General features: G+C 38.1%; 1 protein-coding gene across 2 annotated transcripts in view; it reads left to right on the top strand.

Annotated features, from left to right (window-relative positions):
- Positions 1-7165: 7165 nt before the first annotated feature.
- Positions 7166-21726, top strand: part of LOC131437501 (neurogenic protein mastermind) — a 256373-nt gene continuing 241812 nt past the window's right edge. Inside the window, exons 1-2 of one of the 2 annotated variants that reach the window (XM_058606888.1) lie at positions 7166-7310; positions 8898-9257. The gene's annotated coding sequence lies outside the window, so the exon portion shown is untranslated. Of the gene's footprint in view, positions 7311-7346; positions 7364-8897; positions 9258-21726 lie in introns of those variants that run through there. The other variant, XM_058606889.1, reaches the window with a different exon arrangement.

Below are 21726 nucleotides of genomic sequence, written 5' to 3'. Positions count from 1 at the left end.
AATAAATACAACATATGATTTCATTACAAAAATCCATTTCTACGTTTTAGGAAAAAACATACAGACCTTCGAAAAGCTGAAGCATGGTACTTGGAATTTCAAAAATTTCAACAAAATCGGTTATATGAAATTCGTTGATTTTTCATGAAAAGCGTGAGAAGGTTTTCCAAAAATGTGTCCGAATGTAATCCTTGTAGTCAGCATAAGGTTCATTTGAAAAAAAAATCATGCCATCGAATTATTTTTACAAATAATTGTGAAAGATCACAAAAAAAAACTCATTTTTCATAGCTATTTTTGATAAGACTCGGAAAATCCTCCGAATTTTCCCGCCATTTTTGTCCTGCAGATAAATAAAAGCTGTATATTTTTGGTTTCGGCAAATTTTTCAAAATTTCCATCGAAAATTTCCTAAAACCACCCGCGCGCATGGTACTTGGACGATGGCCTTAAATGACATATAGGAAAGATAAATTGTATCAACTAGAGACAAAACTTGGAGAAGGTAATGTCGGAGACATAACCGCGAAATTGACGCAGGACTGCATTCGAGCTAAATACAAATTCGGTGTCTCAATATTACTTAAGTTCATGCAGTTGATATTTCGTGATATTCAGAATGATTATGATTATCCTAAACTAAATGGTCCTTGGGCGCAATATTATCAATATTATTTCTTCGATGTTTAATACTGTCCAGAGTATTTACCTCAAATGCAAATGATCAGTAGCTGAATGTCAGTGTAAAAATTATCCCACAGCAGAACACCCCACAGTGCGGATTGATTCCATATTTAAGCCATAGATAACAGATATACAGGAAAACATGTGAACTGTGTGTAAAATTTTGATTCAGCGACCTTACAACAAACTCGAACATCGAAAGTAAAGTGCACTCCATCGGATCCCAAACGAAAAGGACACAACCTCAAAAAATAAACTGGATGAACACCGCTTGGCAGCTATCAATGGTTTGCTCATATGTTGTCTTTATTATTTTATTCTATTCTACAATATTCCATCTTATTCCACAGTATTCTACCTAGAAACGTCAAAGATGAACTTGATTTACCGTTCATTTGTTGTCATCATGTAAAACCCAATTATGATACGTTCACTTCATGTAATTTCCACTTTATACTGGTAATGAGGGCCGGTAGTATGAAATTTAAACACAAAATAGAGTTCTCCAACCGCGGATGTTGGAGTGTACTGCAATCAACATCTTAGTCAAGTCGTTCCATATCTCATTCATTGAATTCAATAATGAAGCTGAAAGCTGTAACACATATGTATATACTGTAATAGATTATATCTGATAATGATTGCAATATAGTCAAGCCTACCAACCATGGGAGGGTGTTATCTGTACTGAAGCTATGTAAGTGAAAGGCTCTCTTTTTACTTTTTGTCAAATTAACGTTTCTAGCGACATCAAAATAAGCAACATTCAGAATTTTAAAGTTGATTTTTTTTCGCAATGCTCTTTGGGATCCATTTTTGGTTCTTAGAAGTGCAAAACTGTTGAATTTTCTCCGATATTGAACACTGTTCGGTGTTTAATTTCAATTAAAATTCAAATCTAGCCGCAAACATTTATTTTATTTGCCATTTCCGGCAAAGAGCTTCGCCGTTAAAGATTCTGTTTCTGTCGGATTTTTGCCATACAAGACTGGCAGAACTGTTTTGAATCGGTTCTTCATTTTTAGTACCTTTGGTTTTATTTTTGTCATGAATACGACTTACTTTATTGTGGGGTTCCTTTTCAAAATGAGCCATATGGAAGAATGGGCAGAACTTAATCGTGAATATCTCGACTTGTATTAACGGCAGCAACATAATTTTTTCACCATTTCATCAAAAATATGATTAGGAATTTAGGATAATATTTTGAACAGTGTGAGATAACCACAAACAACTCAAAAATTAAGTTTTCTCAAACTTTGGAAACAATGCGGAAAACTTTACTTTTGCTTGGCTTTTTCGCGCAAGGACGACGATTTTGAGGTAGTCAGGCACATTCAACTTCAATTGACTGCGTATAAAAGGGGAACCGTGATCGAAAATCGATCTCATTTCGTCATCTAACACTCGATGTGGATAGACGAATAACCTACTACGACTTATTTTGTTTTATCTTTTATTCGCAGCTGTCTACCTACCCAAGCTATGGGTAAAACGCGCCATAGATCCGAGAAGGATCCAAAGGATGCTGAGCGTCTGAAGCCAAGTGATGCACACCGTTTGCTGAGTAACAACCAATACGCAGATCTGCCAGTTGATGTCGAAGAGGAACTGCAGAAGAAGGAAAAAATGTCGCCTTTCTACCTGAATGGCTTTCCACCGACTCTACACTCGGATTTCAACACGCTGATCAGCAAAGGACTACAGGCAACAATCCGTTTATGTACTGAAGCTACAAAATAACTGTTCCGGCGTTGAACCACTACAAAGCAGTGAAATGTTACCTGAAGCAGACAAAAGCGGAATACTTCACACACAATATTGCCGCCAACAAACCTATGAAGTCTGTACTTCGAGGACTACCCGACATGATGGAAGCCGAACTAAAGCAGGCACTGTCGGAGGCTGGACTAAAGCCTTTGATGGTATTAAAATGAAACGACACAACACGGACAAAAAGTATCGAGATCAACTGTACTTGGTTCATATGGTGAAGGGCTCCATCACCATGAGTCAACTGAAAACGATAAACTCGTTATTCCATATAATCATCGAATGGCAAAAGTATAAATCGGTACATCGGGATGTCAGACAGTGCACGAACTGTTTGAACTACGGCCATGGAGTGAGGAATTGTCACATGAAAAGTCGGTGCGGGAAATGTGCCGAATCACACAATACCAATGATTGCCTACTAGATGACATCGCAGTAAAATGTGTGAACTGTGATGGCGACCATTCATCTACTAGCAAATCGTGTCCCAAACGTGCTGAATTCACAAAAATTCGACAACAGGCGTCCCGTAAACAATCAACGCGCAAGAATATTCCACAGAAGGATGAAATTAATTGCCCACGGCTCCCACCGAATAAATATTATATTATATATAAATTTGCCGCCACTTCCTCACAGCAATTCAAAAGATTCAGCCGCTGGATCACAAAGATTCTTCCTCCAAAATCCCTCCTGGATGGGGCAATAATCAACCACAAGCGAAGGGCGACTCTGGTGACTTATTCTCTGATGGACAACTGATCGTCATTTTTGAAACAATGACAACAAAACTACGAAAATGCAGAACGCGGTTAGATCAAATCAACGCCTCAGGCATATTCATCATCGAATATGTAATATAGTGAGTTGGTTGTAGTAAATTGGAATGCTTGCTCACTCAGGAGCAAAACTGCTGAATTGTCCGACTTTTTCAAGAGAATGCCGATATTGCTGTTTTAACTGAAACTCATCTTAAACCTGAAATTTCTATTTTCATTTCCAATTACAGAATTCACAGGCTCGACAAGGACAACTACTAGAGGAGGGGGAGTTGCCATTGCCATTAAACGACACATTCAGCACAGGCTTCTGCCTGCCTTCAAATTGCAACTTATAGAAGCCATCGGAATTGAGATTACAACGACGATGGGTCCCATCATCATCATTGCAGCGTACTGCCCCAAAAAAACCAATCTTTGAGATGGTTCGTGTACATCATTGAAGTGAGATCTGGCTATGCTCACTCGACGACAGAGCAAATTCATCATTGCTGGGGACCTGACCGCACGGCATGAGCTGTGGGGAAACAAAAGACAGAATCGAAACGGTTTCGCACTTGCCGAAGATTACGAAGCTGGACAGTACAAAATCCTCGCTCCGGATCAACCAACGCGACTTTTCAGATCGGGAGTTCATTCCATTTTGGATATATTCATCAGCAACATCGCCATAGACAGCTCTCCGGTTGTCTTCAACGAGCTCTCTTCCGACCTCTTTCCAGTAATATTGACATTGGGATCTCCACCAGAAACAGTGCCTATTCAACCTCGGAGGAACTAGTATCGCACCAACTGGGTCTAATTTCAACAAATCGCCGACCAACTTATTAATATCGATTTGCCACTTGATTCCCCGATAGAAATCGATGCGGCCCTGTCTTCCTTCCAGCATTCAATCACAGTCGCTCGTGATAGTACGGTTCCAGTACAACATATGCCGAGTTCCTCTCTTCAAATTGGCAGTGTCACCAAGAAACTTATCCGACTTATCTACGGGAGGCAGTATCAACGAACTGGCATCCTAGATAAGAAGACCTCTTATAACAACTTAACTAGGCTAATCCAGGAAAGAATAACTGAGCTTCGCAACAGGAACTTCCAGCAAAAGCTTCGAGAAATTCTCCCACATTCAAAGCCCTTCTGGTCCTTAACGAAGGTGCTTAGAAAAACCCGAAGCCTATTCCTCCTCTGATGTCACCCCAGGACGCAGCTGAAGGAATACCTTCAATCACACCAGTAGAGAAGGCAAATGCGCTAGGCCAGCAGTTTGTGTGTTCTCTCAATTTAGGACTCAACATTGTTAGTCCACATGAAAGAGCCGTTGCTGATAGTGTAGCTAAGGTTGACCAATCAGACAGCTTGGTTCCTGAGGAAAGTAGAGTCACTGCGAATGAGCTATTGTGAAAAAATCCAAAAAAATGAAGGCCCCCGGTTTCGACAACACATTCAACATTGAGCTGAAACATTTGAGTATTCGCTCATTTGTCTTCTTACCTAAAATTTTTAACAGGTGCTGGGAGCTTGGATACTTCCCTTCAATGTGAAAGTTAGCTAAAGTTATCCCAGTTTTGAAACCGGGGAAAGATCCTTTCTTTTCCAAGAGCTATCGGCCCATCAGCTTACTCTCTGCTCTATCCAAGCTGTTTGAAAAGTCAATACAAAGGCGAAGTCGTGATTTCGCAGATGAACAGGGTATACTGCAAGAACAGTTTGGGTTCCGGAAAGGAAGATCCACCATCCATCAACTCACAAGGGTTAACAACGTCATCCAACATAACAAATCAGTGTCCAAAACGACTGCCATGGCAATATTGAAAAGGCATTCGATAATGTGTGGCACGATGGCTTAAACTGCATCGGTATAATTTTTCGATGTATCTTATCAAAATTATCTAGCAGATAGAGCATTCCAGGTTTCTCTGAATAATGCACTTTCAGAAAGATTTACTATTCCTGCTGGTGTACCCAAAAAAAGTATCCTAGGTCCCAAACTATACAACATTTTTACATCAGACATCCCACCTCTTCCGGGTGGTGGTGTTCTGTCTTAATTTGCTGATGATACTGCCATTATTTACAAATGTGTCATTAATGCTCTGAAGAATAAACTACAGACAGGTCTGGACGCTCTAACTGAATATTTTACAAGCTGGAAAATTGTGATCAATGCAGCAAAAACTCAGGCCATCTCGGTACAGTGGTCCTCAACCGCCATAGTAAGGTTCATGTCTCACAAAACATATTTTAATGTCGAATCACGTTAGAAAAACCGTAGGTAGGTTTATTGAGAAAATATTCGTATTGGCATATAGGGTAAAAAAATAGTTTTATTACCATAAAAAGTGTTAAGTATTTAACCGGCATCCGTCCCTCAAAAATTGTAACACAAAGGTTCCTAGTAATCAATTTGGTACATGGCGCCGGAACATACTGAATTTAAAACAAAAACAACAGTATAAGATGCATCGTGCCATCAGATGCTCGTTTTACGGAATTCGGATCAATTAGACCTTCGACCGTCCTCCCCCTTGTTCGGTACACTTGCTACATTCCTCTAAAAATACTTCTTGAACCTCTTCTGAGACGGGAGTATCATCTGTACTGGTCAGGAAGTATAAATTCGTCAAATTCTATCTGTGCGGATTTGACTCCAAAAAAGTGGCATCACTACGCACTTAAATTGGATTATCGATCTCAGTTGTTCAAACCTCGGTAGCTGATTTTTTCAGTAAAAATAACATTTCATCACAGCGGTACCTTAAGGTACTGCTGTCAACAAATGCTTATTGGCACATTGCCAAGAAACTTAATTGCCAGTAGTGAAACCTGCCAATGAAAATGGAACCAAGAGAAGGAGGATTCTTTTAAAAAATTTCATATCGGCAGTAGTGATTGCAACATTTTTATCGTTTATTCAATAGTACAAATAGATATCGGCAATAAAAGTACACTCGGAGTAGAAGAAAATCGATTTTAAAGTGATTACCACTAATTTTTTTAGTGTAAACTACAATTCAACATGGAAAATCTTCAGAAATGTGTGAAATTGGGTAAGGTAAGTTTTGTTGGATCAAATTTTTTTTACCAGAAACCAGTGTAATGATGATTTCTCGAGTACTAGAGTGTATAGCGATCGAGTACCATTTATTTTGGATACTTTATCTGTTATTTTCAGGCATTTGAAATATGGTAATAAACCAAGTTGAATGCTCCATTCTAAATAAACGCTAGCTTTCGTACAATAATAAGATCAACATTACCACCTCAGAGTAAAAACTTTTTCTTCAACTTCTACTATGATTCTTCAAATGAATTTGCTCGCAATCGTTGAAAAGGTGAAGTAATTAAACGTTTTCCTACCTATTTGACAGCTCTTGCTAAAAGTATCATCTCTAAACAAGCAGCGCCTCTACATTTCAGTTTTTTGTTATTTCAGTGTTCTATTTTCAATCTTCAGCCGAGTATCAGTTTTGAGTATTTACAAATATCTGTTACTATTTCGTGATATTAATAACGAAATAGTGAAGAAATTTTTTGGATGTGAAATTCAAACGAGTTTATTTTTTATAAAATTAATCATTTCGCTGTAAATGGTTTCAGATAAATACTAATTTTTTATTTGGGGTAATCTGGCATCTCTGGAACAGAGCACAACTCAGATTAATTATGAATGAAACCGGGTCCTGATCACACTAAAACAGATATACAGCTTATTGCGGCTGCGGAAAGATGTGTAACGAAAACAATGCTAACGTTGTATGCGCATAGTGAGAGAACAGACAGAATGCATGAGCAAAAGGAGAAAAAAACAACCAGCAACAATCTGGTCTGCATAAAGCGAACGTGATGAATTTCGTATCAGTTTGGCTGTGTTAGTATAAGCGTTCGATGAAACAGCAAGGGTCAGCCGTATGTTATTCCGCTGTGAAGAGTCGGTCGGTAGTTGCTCAGCACATTTCTACGCGTACGGCAATGTTTGATACGATGATTTTCGAGGAAGTGTTCGACGCGACAGCATAAGCCTGTTGTCATGTCATAAGTGTATATTAAGAGAGGGTTGTGATTTATAAAAGGTTAGTGCAGTAACAGAAGATCTCAGGATTCAAGTTGGCTATGGCAGCGAAAAGTTGAGTGAAATTGTGCAATTTATAGAAATCAGGATCGTGAAGGGCCAACAAACAGGCAACTTGATGTTTTGTGTAGTCGGTGGCGATGGCGCTAATTGACAGTTCCGCTCCGTCAGTCAGTAAACGACCGCAAGAAACGTACGTAGCATTGGGTGAATGTGAGCATCGCTACCATTGAAGGAGTGAAAGAGAGAAAGAGAGCGAACAATTTCTGTTTGCAATACCGTACTTGGCATACCTTGTCAAAGCAGTGACCTATTCACCCCTCAGGTAGGGATGTCGTAATATCGATCGATTAATCGAGTAATATTTAATCGATTAGTTTGAATCCAATATTCAATTATTAAGCTAATCTAATACTTCGAAAAATTCTAAAACATTAATCGATTAACTAATCGAGTAATTGATTAAAAACCCAGATAATCGATTGGAATTCAATCGAATAGTTTGAAAATTCAAAAATCGAGTAACTCGAGAAATCCGACATCCCTACCCGCAGGGTTGAAACGGTTGTATACGCGTGTTGGTAAACTCGCCATCGCTACCGACAGATTGTGAAACAATTTAAGCGTGGAAAGATTAGGGATGTCTAATTATTCGAACTTCTCGACTATTTAATAATTTTTTATGAGTAAATCAAAATGTATGGTATAATATCGTTTTCTTGTGCAATTTCTAATATAGAGTTGGATATACTCATTCATAATAAATACAGGCAACACTGTACGACCAATATACATTATCCATTCATCTTATTCTGCCAATCGTATAGAATACTCGCGCAAGAATCCGTAGTACTATGCTTTCATCCGTACACACTTTCGCATAACGTTCACCTGTGTTTGTGTTGTTGGTAGTGTTACCTTTCGTCCGTTTTTCTGTCGTTGATTATCGAAAGAGAAATAACACCGCGCGCCTACTTTGCCCATGACAGAAAGAGTCGGGTTGGAAACGCAGATATAAGGCTGTTGTTTGAGCTCAACAGCGTCGAAAAGGGACGAAAATAAAATAAAAACAAGACTGGTTCCGATGTGAAATTGAGCTGAGCCGGCTGTTGCCAGTCGTGTTGTGTGTGGTGATAGATTCGTTTATGGTGGTATTAGTGGGAGACAGTAATAACACAAACGAATCGTTTTTTTGCCATTCGACTGTGGTCTCCTGTATAATAAGTTAAAATCAGTACTAAGAAGACAGAACAAATCTAAAATTCGAAAACAAGCTGCCCTAATCGAACTTTACAAATTAGCTATACAGGCTAGACAATATAATGTTCAATATATTATAAAACAGTTCCATTGACTGTATTTTTGTGAGAAAAATGCATGCAACTATTTTATAATTTTTATTGTTGAGATAAAAATCCATTTTACTTTTGTTTGTTTTAAACAGTGACAAAACAAGTTTCAAGAACTGTTCTGTTACAATTCGAACTATAGTTTTGATAATGTAGGATTCAATTCGGGTGCATCTTCAGGATAGACGTTTTTAATTCCTGTGATGAATTGGTGAAGATGACTGATTTTTTGATTTTAGGTTATGCTTTTTGCGCGCAGAAATTATATGTGCTTGCTTCGGAAGAGCAATACTAGAAGAACCAATAAGTGGAAAGTGGAAACAAATTAAATGAAGAATATTGTGACCTAAACAATGAAATCACAATTGTCAAGTCGTGATTCAGCGAATACCGAGTAAATACAGAAATAAAACGTATCAATGACGTGCGCTACGCGATAATAATCGACGAAATTAAAGTGCGAACCAGCAACTATGTGCTAAGTGGAACAGAGCAAGCTATGTATTTGTTTTGATTTTTGCAAACCAACGGTTGTTGCTGTATCAGCAGTCCCACGAACGAAGATAGCAGTCAGCCGCGTGGATTTCCAACTAAATATGGTGAGTTTCGCGATTATGAATTTAATACAGATTGATACCCGTGTCCGTCATTTTGACATAATAAATGTGTAACTGAACGGACTGCTTCGCGAAATGTCTTTCGGAAGCGATCATATCAGTTCGTATCAATTTGACAAACGTCAGTTATTACCGAAATCGTAGGCAAATAGTTTACTGAATATTCGGCAAAAGAAACCAAGTAAAATTTGTGAATTACTGAGCCTCCAGCAATTGAAATGTAAACAAAGAATACTTTTTTTGCCTTTCTCATATAGAAAGGTTATGCAATCACTTGAAAAACCGACTAGTGAAAATTGGCCCGGAGGGCCAAGTGTCATATACCATTCGACTCAGTTCATCGAGCTGAGCAATGTCTGTGTGTGTGTGTGTGTGTATGTATGTGTGTGTGTGTGTGTGTGTGTATGTGTCAAATAATCTCACTAGGTTTTCTCGGAGATGGCTGAACCGATTTTGACAAACTAGGATTCAAATGAAAGGTCTCGTGGTCCCATACGGAATTCCTGAATTTCATCCGGATCCGACTTCCGGTTCCGGAATTATAGGGTAAAGTGTGTTCAATATTGTACACCGTCACTTAAATCGACGAAACAAAAAACGTAAAAAATTTTCTAAACTGGTCTCAAAACTACACAAATCGATAGTCATTATCAGTAGGCAACTAATCAAACCGATTCCGGCTATCCTGGTTCCCGGTATCCGGTTCCGGAAGTACCGGAAATAGTGGTCATATATACCAAAATGGTTCTCACTCACTTTTCTCAGCGATGGTTTGACCGATTTCCACAAACTTAGATTCAAATGAAAGGTCTCGTGGTCCCATACGAAATTCCTGAATTTCATCCGGATCCGACTTCCGGTTCCGGAATTATAGGGTAAAGTGTGTTCAATATTGTACACCGTCACTTAAACCGGCGAAACAAAAAACGTAAAAAATTTTCTAAACTGGTCTCAAAACTACACAAATCGATAGTCATTATCAGTAGGCAACTAATCAAACCGATTCCGGCTATCCTGGTTCCTGATATCCGGTTCCGGAAGTACCGGAAATAGTGGTCATATATACCAAAATGGATCTCACTCACTTTTCACAGCGATGGTTTGACCGATTTCCACAAACTTAGATTCAAATGAAAGGTCTCCCGGTCCCATACGGAATTCCTGAATTTCATCCGGATCCGACTTCCGGTTCCGAAATTATAGGGTAAAGTGTGTTCAATATTGTACACCGTCACTTAAACCGGCGAAGCAAAAAACGTGAAAATTTTTCTAAACTGGTCTCAAAACTACACAAATCGATAGTCATTATCAGTAGGCAACTAAACAAACCGATTCCGGCTATCCTGGTTCCCGGTATCCGGTTCCGGAAGTACCGGAAATAGTGGTCATATATACCAAAATGGTTCTCACTCACTTTTCTCAGCGATGGTTTGACCGATTTTCACAAACTTAAATTTAAATGAAAGGTCTCCCGGTCCCATACGGAATTCCTGAATTTCATCCGGATCCGACTTCCGGTTCCGAAATTATAGGGTAAAGTGAGTTCAATATTGTACACCGTCACTTAAACCGGCGAAGCAAAAAACGTGAAAATTTTTCTAAACTGGTCTCAAAACTACACAAATCGATAGTCATTATCAGTAGGCAACTAAACAAACCGATTCCGGCTATCCTGGTTCCCGGTATCCGGTTCCGGAAGTACCGGAAATAGTGGTCATATATACCAAAATGGTTCTCACTCACTTTTCTCAGCGATGGTTTGACCGATTTTCACAAACTTAGATTCAAATGAAAGGTCTCCCGGTCCCATACGGAATTCCTGAATTTCATCCGGATCCGACTTCCGGTTCCGGAATTATAGGGTAAAGTGTGTTCAATATTGTACACCGTCACTTAAACCGGCGAAGCAAAAAACGTGAAAATTTTTCTAAACTGGTCTCAAAACTACACAAATCGATAGTCATTATCAGTAGGCAACTAAACAAACCGATTCCGGCTATCCTGGTTCTCGGTATCCAGTTCCGGAAGTACCGGAAATAGTGGTCATATATACCAAAATGGTTCTCACTCACTTTTCTCAGCAATGGTTTGACCAATTAAGACAGGTTTTTAATTGTATATATTCAGTTGCGAATTTCAATTCGGACTAAATGCTGTTCGTCGAATATGTTGGTTCACATGTTTTTCGACATGTTCAAAGCATTAATGACACTTGTCTAGTCGAATTTCGGTAAAAGCTAACACATATTTCGAAATGTTGGCAAACGCATTAGCTTATTTCGGGATAATTGTTAATCAATTATGCGTTCAGCACAAGAATTTCCCAACTTTGCAAAAAGATACACTGCCGAAAAATCAGTAAACAGTAATTTACTAAACGAATTTTGGAAAACACAATACTGATTAATGAACAATCAGCAGTTGTTTTATTCCTTAAAATTTTGTTCTTCACTCAAAAATCAAGTACATTTTAACCACAAAAACAATGTTCGCGTATTTTTTTCAAATATCTTTAACAAGATATTAAAGAGCAAAAATAAAGTACACATATTACTTCGTTATGTCTGATCGTTTCTTGCTTCAAAATGGTCATTTTCGCCCCAGTCATTTTGAAATTATAGATTTCGAGGTTGGTGCAGTCCGAGTCAGCTTGCGCTCGTATAAGTGAGCATATGTACCTCAAACCAATTTTATCATACCATTTCGGTAGATAGTTCACAAATGCTGATGATTTCAACTTGTGTCACCGTCCTGTTAAAAGCACATGTCGGCCTGTTATTTAGGTGGGTAAAACTGTGTACCCACGGTACATCACAAAATAAAAACTCGATGCATCCTGCCTAAACGAGGAACAGAGCAATAGGAATGAAGGGAAAGGATGTTTTAAGTGATCAGAGCTAGATTTAGAATATAAGGTCAGCAGCAGGTTTAGTTCGGCTTGGCGGTTCAACGCATACGGTACTGGTCTTACAAGTCAGTTGTCATATGTTCGAGCCTTGACTTGAAAAGATTCTTAGTGTGAGTTGGATCGTAACACCAGCTTTTCAATGGTTCTATACGCTCAGAATCGGCTGCGAAGTCTGCTGAAATAGAATGATATAATTTCATAGAAGGAATGTAATACCAAAGCATTGCTTTACTAGATGATTCTACAGTTTAAGCTTCAACAGTCTCGTAGAAAGAATCATTTCCGTTTTTTCGTGTTACTTAATCAGGTTACCTTCTGGAACATGTTCCCACATGTGCCAAATAGCTATGTTAGTAGGTGTGCTATTTGCAACCTTCAGATTGATTTGTCGAATTCGTCACTTATATCGTCATTTTTTTTGGTAGAGGCCGAAAACAAAGTTTTCGTTCGGCACGTTAATAAATCCGTGGTACTTCGGCACTCAATAAATAAATGTTTTGCAAGTAGTAACTTTACATTTGCTACTGGTTCAGAATGAAGTGTTAAAGTTTGCACAAAGCAGTTCAATTTGAACTGCTCTGCACTGAGGAGTCTAGGACGAGTAATATGGTGTGCAAAGTTTCGTTTTAATCGGGGTATGTGAAGCCTGAAGACTAACGTAAGATCATTTACTTCTTAGGTCAGAATAGTCGGTCCAGTCACCTATGAGAAAAGAATAGTGCATCGGTGTAAGTGTAACGAATTATTCATTTGCACCAACCATAATTACCTCGAAATTTTTAATTAGGTGCGATTTAAATTATGTCTGTCATAGTGACATAAGATTAAAGGTGTGCTCTAGTGAGCCGAGCTAAAAATATTCTTTATGTGAATTTGCTCATGTTATACAGTAGAGTCAACAATATTGAGAAAATTTGTGGGAAATCCAATTATAATGAATTATTTGAGTCTATTATTATTATTGGATGAAATGGTCCACGTGAACCGTTCTCTTCCAGAAACACACATCTCACACTCTTAGTTAGAAGGTGACATCTGTGTCCAAGTTGGAGAAATCTAAGTACATTCAAACCTTTCCCGATTTGAGAGTGTATTCACACCTGATTAATCAGTTTCGCCGTCATTGCAATTTGTAAACATTGCCGATACCGAGCCGGATCGGAAAGGTTTGAAAGTTCCTAAACGGTTCATAAGATATCAATTTACTCCTATTTCTGATAACAATAGTCCTTATTTTAGAAATAAATTCACCAAGCTCAGGACGAATATGATATATTAATATTCATCTCAACTGGATCAAAATAATTCAAATTGGTGACCAATTCCAGGCATAAAAATGCTCGCAACCATCTAATGACCTATTGTCAATTTCAAGCATTATTAGTCCTGTCCACTCCGTGATCGATCCAGACAACATAATAATTTTCATCTTTTACATTTATAAGCGAACAATCGATCTCAGTCGACTTTGTCAATTCGCGAAATGTAAATTGACTCCCACCCCCATCCACCAAGCGGGGGTACGCGCCCTGTAACTCATCATCCAAAGCACAGGGAAAATGTTTTATAACTTTTAATATGCATATTTGCTGAAAAAGGTCGATTACAACGATCAGTCGAAAATTTGATTAGACAACAATAGTCTTCAAAATCTAGCATTCTACACACACTCGCATGGAAGCCTGGCCGTAGAAACAAAACCTATTTGCTATGAATCAAATAACAAATGTATTTGATTTCAAGTGAAATTAAATTAGAACCAGATTCAAATAAAATGTATTTTTGGACTTGAAGTAAATACAGGGTGCTCCATCTTTTATGTCGGTATGTAAACATTGAACATATTTGAGAAAACACCCGATTTCTATAAGTGATGTATTTTTTATTCATTTTGGTTCCTTACAATTTTTTCGGACTAGTTTTTGAAAACAATATCAATTAAGTGACCACATTTATTAGCAATCACAAAATGACTCATTTTTCTGCGTTTGCCATTACCCTTTCGAGCATCTCGGGTGTTATAGCGTCGATTTTAGCACGAATGTTTGCCTTGAGCTCGTCAATAGTATGAGGCTGGTTGGCTCAAACCAAGAAGTCCGGGGGGTTAAATCTGGTGATCTGGGTGGTCAGCGATATTTTTCCCGATATGCACGTTGAGTTAACACAATAGAACGACGGTTTTCGGTGTAAGTGTCTCTATTTCAGCGCGTTGTTTCAGTGTGAAGCGATTCATAGCAGAAATTCAACTGAATGTGTGTATGTATGTGTGTATGTGACAAATAATGTCACTCAATTTTCTCAGAGATGGCTGAACCGATTTTCACAAACTTAGATTCAAATGAAAGGTCTTATGGCCTCATACAATTTTCTTTAATATCATTTGGATCCAACTTCTGGTTCCGAAATTACAAGGAAATATGTGAAAACTTATTAAAAAATGCGAACTCAATTTTTTCGGAAATTTCTTCACCAATTTTCACAAACTCAGAAGCAAATAAAAGGTTATGGAATTCTTTAAAATATCATCGAAAAATTGATCCAGATCCGACTTCCGGTTCCGGTATTACAGTGCGATTAGTGATTTTTTTTTAATTTCATGAGTATTTTTTCACAAGCGATAGCGAAACGAGGTGCACATTTTCATAAAACTTTCTGCTAAATTCGTCCAGTTGGCAGATCTTGTTAGTGAATATATAAAACTACTTTGGGATTACTAGTTCTCGGTTTCCGCTTCCGAAAGCACCGATAATAGTGAAGAACAAAACTAGTACGCGACGGTACGTGCAGCTTTGCTCCGTTCGCAGCGTGCTTTGTTCAATATCGTATAGCGTGCAGGGTTGCCACATTAAAATTTATATTTTTCAAAATAGAAGTTCCTATAGTCTCCTAGGTTGCTGTTTAATTTCATCCGAATCCGACTTCCAGTTCCAGAACCATAGGGTAAAGTGTGTTTAATCATTTAGTGCGACGATGCAAAATAAAGAAAAACTCTTATTAACTTGACAAAACTGTTTACAAAGTCAAACGGTTATGTTAGTTCATACCCAAAGAAAGTTTCTAATTTTTTTCAAGATTAAAAATAAATTCTTCACAGAATCTTCTAGTGATAATTTTGAAAATATAAGTAATATGAGAAAGGTACCATTACACCACTAGGTGGATTAAAAAGGGTTTTAAGTAATTTTTCTCACTTGAAAGTTCGCGCGACGCAACCGAACGAACTGCTAAGCTACTTCTAGAATACATTGTTCAGCTTCTTTACAGCGAGAAAGTTCACACGAAACTTGTTCTATGCTTTCAAGTTGCTAAAAGTACAACGCGTATTCTTAAGCAGCGAGAAAGTTCACGCGGAACTTGTTCTTTATTTTCAAGTTCTGAACGTGTGTACGCGTGTACTTTTAAGCAGTAAGAAAGTAATTATGTAACTTTTGGTTGCTTATGTACCATGCATTAAAATGAATATACTAAATATATGTTAATTACAATCAATGACACTATCGATTACTACCCTTAAATAAAAAGAAAAGTATTCGAAAATTTGAAGTCGAAAGCTATATAGCACTCGACCATTTCTTATCGAGAGTAGTCGTTTACGAGCTCGATTGTTTTGGTTTCGTAATGCCAAAACTTCTCGATAATCGAATACTTCTTCGAGATTCAATAAAACTTTAGACGAATCGAGATTCATTATGTCATCCCAGTGTTCCTACTTGAATAATGTACAGTTTTAATGAATACGACACAAAATTTAAAAAACAAACTCGAACCTCTACTTGGTTTATCGATAGTCCCGTTACGTCTGTAATGAGATTTATTTTTATTTTATTGAACCGAAAATCCAAGATTGATGCGAATGTTCTTTCGAATCGTGCAAGTATGTACGGAATTATGATACTGATTAAGCTGCGTGTAAGTGATATATTGCCAGCCTCAGACAAGAAACCCAAACGAAAGCACATACGATTGAATGAAGTAGAAAGAGAGAGAGAGGAAAAAAACCTACATAAAAGACACGAACAAATATGCTCTCCTATCAATAATAAAGGCAGCAACAAACAGTGAATATGCTTATGAGCATTCATCTCCTTCGCACTTGCTCGGCGTCACATTTTTTCCCTTCCCGACTCCTGTACAACTTGAGGACTAAGGTATCAACCGAAAAGGCTAATGCTCGCCCGGGTTGTTGGCTGTGGATTGCGACTTGTACTGGCTGGCACTGGCTGCGGTGGTGTCTGGAACCGTTGGTACGCGAGCAGCGGTATGGAGGAGAGGTCTCCGCTTCTTTCGGGTTGCTTCAGTTTTTATTTTCCTCACAACTGCCGCACATACAATCCATCTAACGAGCGGGTTCATTCTTCGACAAAACCCCCGTAAGAAGAGAACAAGAATCGGTTGGTTGGTACCGGAGTTCGTCCGGACCGAAACCAACGACGAAAAATTCAACAAACACACAACAGGCTGGATTTATTTGCTTATGGGTGCAATAGCTGAACCGAAGAGCATGAGGTTAAGAGCGAATAAAATTTCGCCCCTTTTCCTTCCATGGCAAAGACGAGTACGTGGAATGTCCTTTCGGTTGTATATGGGTTGCATTTGAGTTCATTTTAACTGAGCAAAAAAAAATTTCTTGGAAATATTCTGTCGGTATACTGCAATTCAGATCGTGTGTGCACAAGTTTGCTTAGTTTTGAGTTCCGATGAACGTGACCTACTAGCGACATCCCAAAGATATTCATCCGAAAATATCCTTTTACGTACCTATTTAACACACTTTATTTTTTTGTTTTTCCTAAGGTTTGGGGAAATACATTCAGGAAATTACATACGAGCATTCAATTTTGTGAAGTTATTTTAAATAAAAGCTCTTTATTCGAATTGACCTCAAGGAATGGTGCTCCCGCATTATGAAAACCTTGCATCAAAAGGCTTCTTCGTTGTGCAACGAGTAGGGTAACAGAGGTATTTTGGCCCACTTTAGGATTGATTTTATTTTGGCCCACTTTATAAAAATATCCACCAAATATTGTAATATATTTAAAAAACCCTTCCGCAGTAGGTAATTTAATGTGATTAGCTTCAAATTGATGCAAAATGAGTTACTTAACATCGATAAAATCCCATGAAATCGATAAAGTTTGTTAGGTGGGCCAAAATATATGAAGTGGCCAAAATACCTCTGTTACCCTACGATATTGCTATGCAGTCGAAGAGCTACAGGATCATTTTTCAAAGCACACTAGCACTCACACCAACGAAGGAATCATTGGACGCACAAACCGGCAACCGGAGGGTGCATTTCGATGGTTTCGATTGCGTTTCAGCGTTTATTCCTGCTGAAAAAATTTACTGCGAGAATGGAACGCGCTTCCTGTTGACTTTTAATCTTGCTTTTGACAGTGTTTTTGGATTATGGAAAATGGCTTTCATGACTTCGAGAAATTTCTACATAATACAATTATAAACTTATAGCACAAGCACTAAAACGGGCTCTGAAAAATTCGATTTTCCGATGCTTTGGTCATCCATTCATACAAGCAATTTGACAGGCTTTGTAAGTTCCGTATGCGAGCAGGGCTTCCAGCGACCATTTAATTGAGTTACGTTATGTTGTGGAGATGCTCTTAGCGCATCAGAAACTGATTGTCATATAAGGCTTGTTCGCGATCAAATCTGAACAGATAAAACTTTGAATAAAACAAATTTGTTGTTAGTTCAATTATTTTTTTTATTAATTTGATTGTGTATTATTAGTCTTAAAACTAATTACAGTTACTTAATTAGGCTGCATGATTAAAATACGAACTTTCGAGTTTATCCAGCCAGGTGTCTCTACAGACTTCTCTGCAACAAGATGTCCATAATTTGTTGATTATGTTAAGGGGCGGGTAGGGTACTTTTGAAAAATCATTTATTATTTTTTAATATTTTCTTATAGTAAAACATTTCAAAAATATTCTGTCAAATTTTCCAGCCTATTGGAACGAAACTCTGGAAGTTATGGTCCTTTATCGATGGCTATCTCATTGTGCGAAGAAGCAAGAGCTCGGCGCACAGGCCCAAGATTTCTACTTCGATTGACTTCAAAACTTGACAAAATATTCTTGAAATGTTTCATTGTAATAAATTGTAAAAGCAAAAATATGAGTGTTAGGTCCTACGGGCTCCCTGGAGTAATAAGTTGTTTCCATTGATTTTATAGACAACAAAACTTTTTTTAACTTTTTTCATTGTCATTCAAAAACTACTGCGCCATTTTTTTTCAAACTTTGTACACACTTTCTACATATAAAAAACCAGACCCCAACGTTTTCCTTTTCGTTGTTTGTTACTTTGGGGAGATTTTACAGCTACAAAATGGCGGATTTTTTCGAAAAAAATCGTAGTTTCCACTTAGAACAACTACCAAATGCTTTTCGCACTTAATCTTCTTTCGACGTCATCTTCGATCTGAAAGCTTGAAGTATCACCAAAAATTGATTTTACACAATGAACCGACATATAACAGACTTTTGCTCAGAAACGTTTCAATAGTGTGGTAGTCATCGTCACTGACTGCCATTTTCATTATTTTATTATAAAAAACGTAAACAAACGAGAAAGAGAAAAAAATCCTGTCCAAACGGTTTTTGCCTTTCTCTATAGAAAGGTATTAGAATTGCTGGAAAAACCGACTTTCGAACGGAGCCTCGGAGACCCATAGTGTTATATACCATTCGACTCAGTTCGACGAGATCGGAAAATGACTGTGTGTATGTGTGTGTGTGTATGTGTGTGTGTGCACTTTTAGAAGATATTTGAACGCGCTCAATTTTCTCAGAGATGGCTGAACCGATTTCAACAAACTTGGGCTCGTTTGAAAGCTACTGTCGGGCCATTGATCAAGTTCGAAGATCAAATGGCTGTGACTTTTGGTTTCGGAGATATGATTGTTTAAGTGACGTAACCGACAAAAGGCGTTGAATTCGAACGCGCTCAATTTTCTCAGAGATGGCTGAACCGATTTTAACAAACTTGGGCTCGTTTGAAAGGTACTATCGTGCCATTGATCAAGTTCGAAGATCAAATGGCTGTGACTTTTGGTTCCGGAGATATGATTGTATAAGTGACGTAACCGACAAAAAGCGTTGTATTTGAACGCGCTCAATTTTCTCAGAGATAACTGAACCGATTTTAACAAACTTGGGCTCGTTTGAAAGCTACTGTCGGGCCATTGATCAAGTTCGAAGATCAAATGGTTGTGACTTTTGGTTCCAGATATATGATGGTATAAGTGACGTAACCGACAAAACAATTTGATTTTTACCGCTCTTATATATATATGGGTGCCAAAATTTTAGGATCACCTCTATTTTCGTTAAGTTCTAGTGCTCAAAAGTTTAAGCACCTCGAAAAAAGCCTTCATGCAAAATTTGACCTAAATCGGACATGCGTAAGGGGTGCTGCCCGGTGGTAAAGGTTTGACAATTTTCGACCTTGAAAAAGCACCATGGGGGGAGTACATGAAATTTCCAAAATCGAAATTTTTTTAGATGCCGAAACTCTTAAAACTGCATGAAACATCGAAATTTAGTGTTATCTCGAAAAAAATTTTTTTTGAAAAAATCAACTTTCTGTGACTTAGAAAAATTTTCATATTTTTTCTAAGTCCCAAAAAGTCGACTTTTTCAAAAAAAAATTTTTTCGAGATGACACTAAATCTCGACGTTTCATGCAATTCTAAGCCTTTTGGCATCAAAAATTTTTTTTCGATTTCGAAAATTTCATGTACTCCCCCCTATGGTGATATTTCAAGATATATGAAAATTTCACTAAGTGGACTAAGAAGGGTTTTGCCTTTCTCTATAGAAAGGTATTAGAATTGCTGGAAAAACCGACTTTCGAACGGAACCTCGGAGACCCATAGTGTTATATACCATTCGACTCAGTTCGACGAGATCGGAAAATGTCTGTGTGTATGTGTGTGTGTGTGTGTGTGTGTGTGTGTGTGTGTGTGTGTGTGTGTGTGTGTGTGTGTGTGTGTGTGTGTGTGTGTGTGTGTGTGTGTGTGTGTGTGTGTGTGTGTGTGTGTGTGTGTGTGTGTGTGTGTGTGTGTGTGTATGTGTGTGTGTGCTTTTTTAGAAGATATTTGAACGCGCTCAATTTTCTCAGAGATGGCTGAACCGATTTTAACAAACTTGGGCTCGTTTGAAAGGTACTATCGGGCCATTGATCAAGTTCGAAGATCAAATGGCTGTGACTTTTGGTTCCGGAGATATGATTGTATAAGTGACGTAACCGACAAAAAGCGTTGTATTTGAACGCGCTCAATTTTCTCTGAGATAACTGAACCGATTTTAACAAACTTGGGCTCGTTTGAAAGCTACTGTCGGGCCATTGATCAAGTTCGAAGATCAAATGGTTGTGACTTTTGGTTCCAGATATATGATGGTATAAGTGACGTAACCGACAAAACAATTTGATTTTTACCGCTCTTATATATATATGGGTGCCAAAATTTTAGGATCACCTCTATTTTCGTTAAGTTCTAGTGCTCAAAAGTTTAAGCACCTCGAAAAAAGCCTTCATGCAAAATTTGACCTAAATCGGACATGCGTAAGGGGTGCTGCCCGGTGGTAAAGGTTTGACAATTTTCGACCTTGAAAAAGCACCATGGGGGGGAGTACATGAAATTTCCAAAATCGAAATTTTTTTAGATGCCGAAACTCTTAAAACTGCATGAAACATCGAAATTTAGTGTTATCTCGAAAAAAATTTTTTTTGAAAGAATCAACTTTCTGGGACTTAGAAAAATTTTCATATTTTTTCTAAGTCCCAAAAAGTCGACTTTTTCAAAAAAAAATTTTTTCGAGATGACACTAAATCTCGACGTTTCATGCAATTCTAAGCCTTTTGGCATCAAAAATTTTTTTTCGATTTCGAAAATTTCATGTACTCCCCCCTATGGTGATATTTCAAGATATATGAAAATTTCACTAAGTGGACTAAGAAGGGTTTTGCCTTTCTCTATAGAAAGGTATTAGAATTGCTGGAAAAACCGACTTTCGAACGGAACCTCGGAGACCCATAGTGTTATATACCATTCGACTCAGTTCGACGAGATCGGAAAATGTCTGTGTGTGTGTGTGTGTGTGTGTGTGTGTGTGTGTGTGTGTGTGTGTGTGTGTGTGTGTGTGTGTGTGTGTGTGTGTGTGTGTGTGTGTGTGTGTGTGTGTGTGTGTGTGTGTGTGTGTGTGTGTGCTTTTTTAGAAGATATTTGAACGCGCTCAATTTTCTCAGAGATGGCTGAACCGATTTTAACAAACTTGGGCTCGTTTGAAAGGTACTATCGGGCCATTGATCAAGTTCGAAGATCAAATGGCTGTGACTTTTGGTTCCGGAGATATGATTGTATAAGTGACGTAACCGACAAAAAGCGTTGTATTTGAACGCGCTCAATTTTCTCTGAGATAACTGAACCGATTTTAACAAACTTGGGCTCGTTTGAAAGCTACTGTCGGGCCATTGATCAAGTTCGAAGATCAAATGGTTGTGACTTTTGGTTCC

This window comes from Malaya genurostris, chromosome 3 (genome assembly GCF_030247185.1).
Source record: "Malaya genurostris strain Urasoe2022 chromosome 3, Malgen_1.1, whole genome shotgun sequence".
Classification (NCBI taxonomy): domain Eukaryota; kingdom Metazoa; phylum Arthropoda; class Insecta; order Diptera; family Culicidae; genus Malaya; species Malaya genurostris.
The sequence above is the reverse complement of the archived record's forward strand: the minus strand, read 5'-3'. Positions and strand labels throughout refer to the sequence as shown.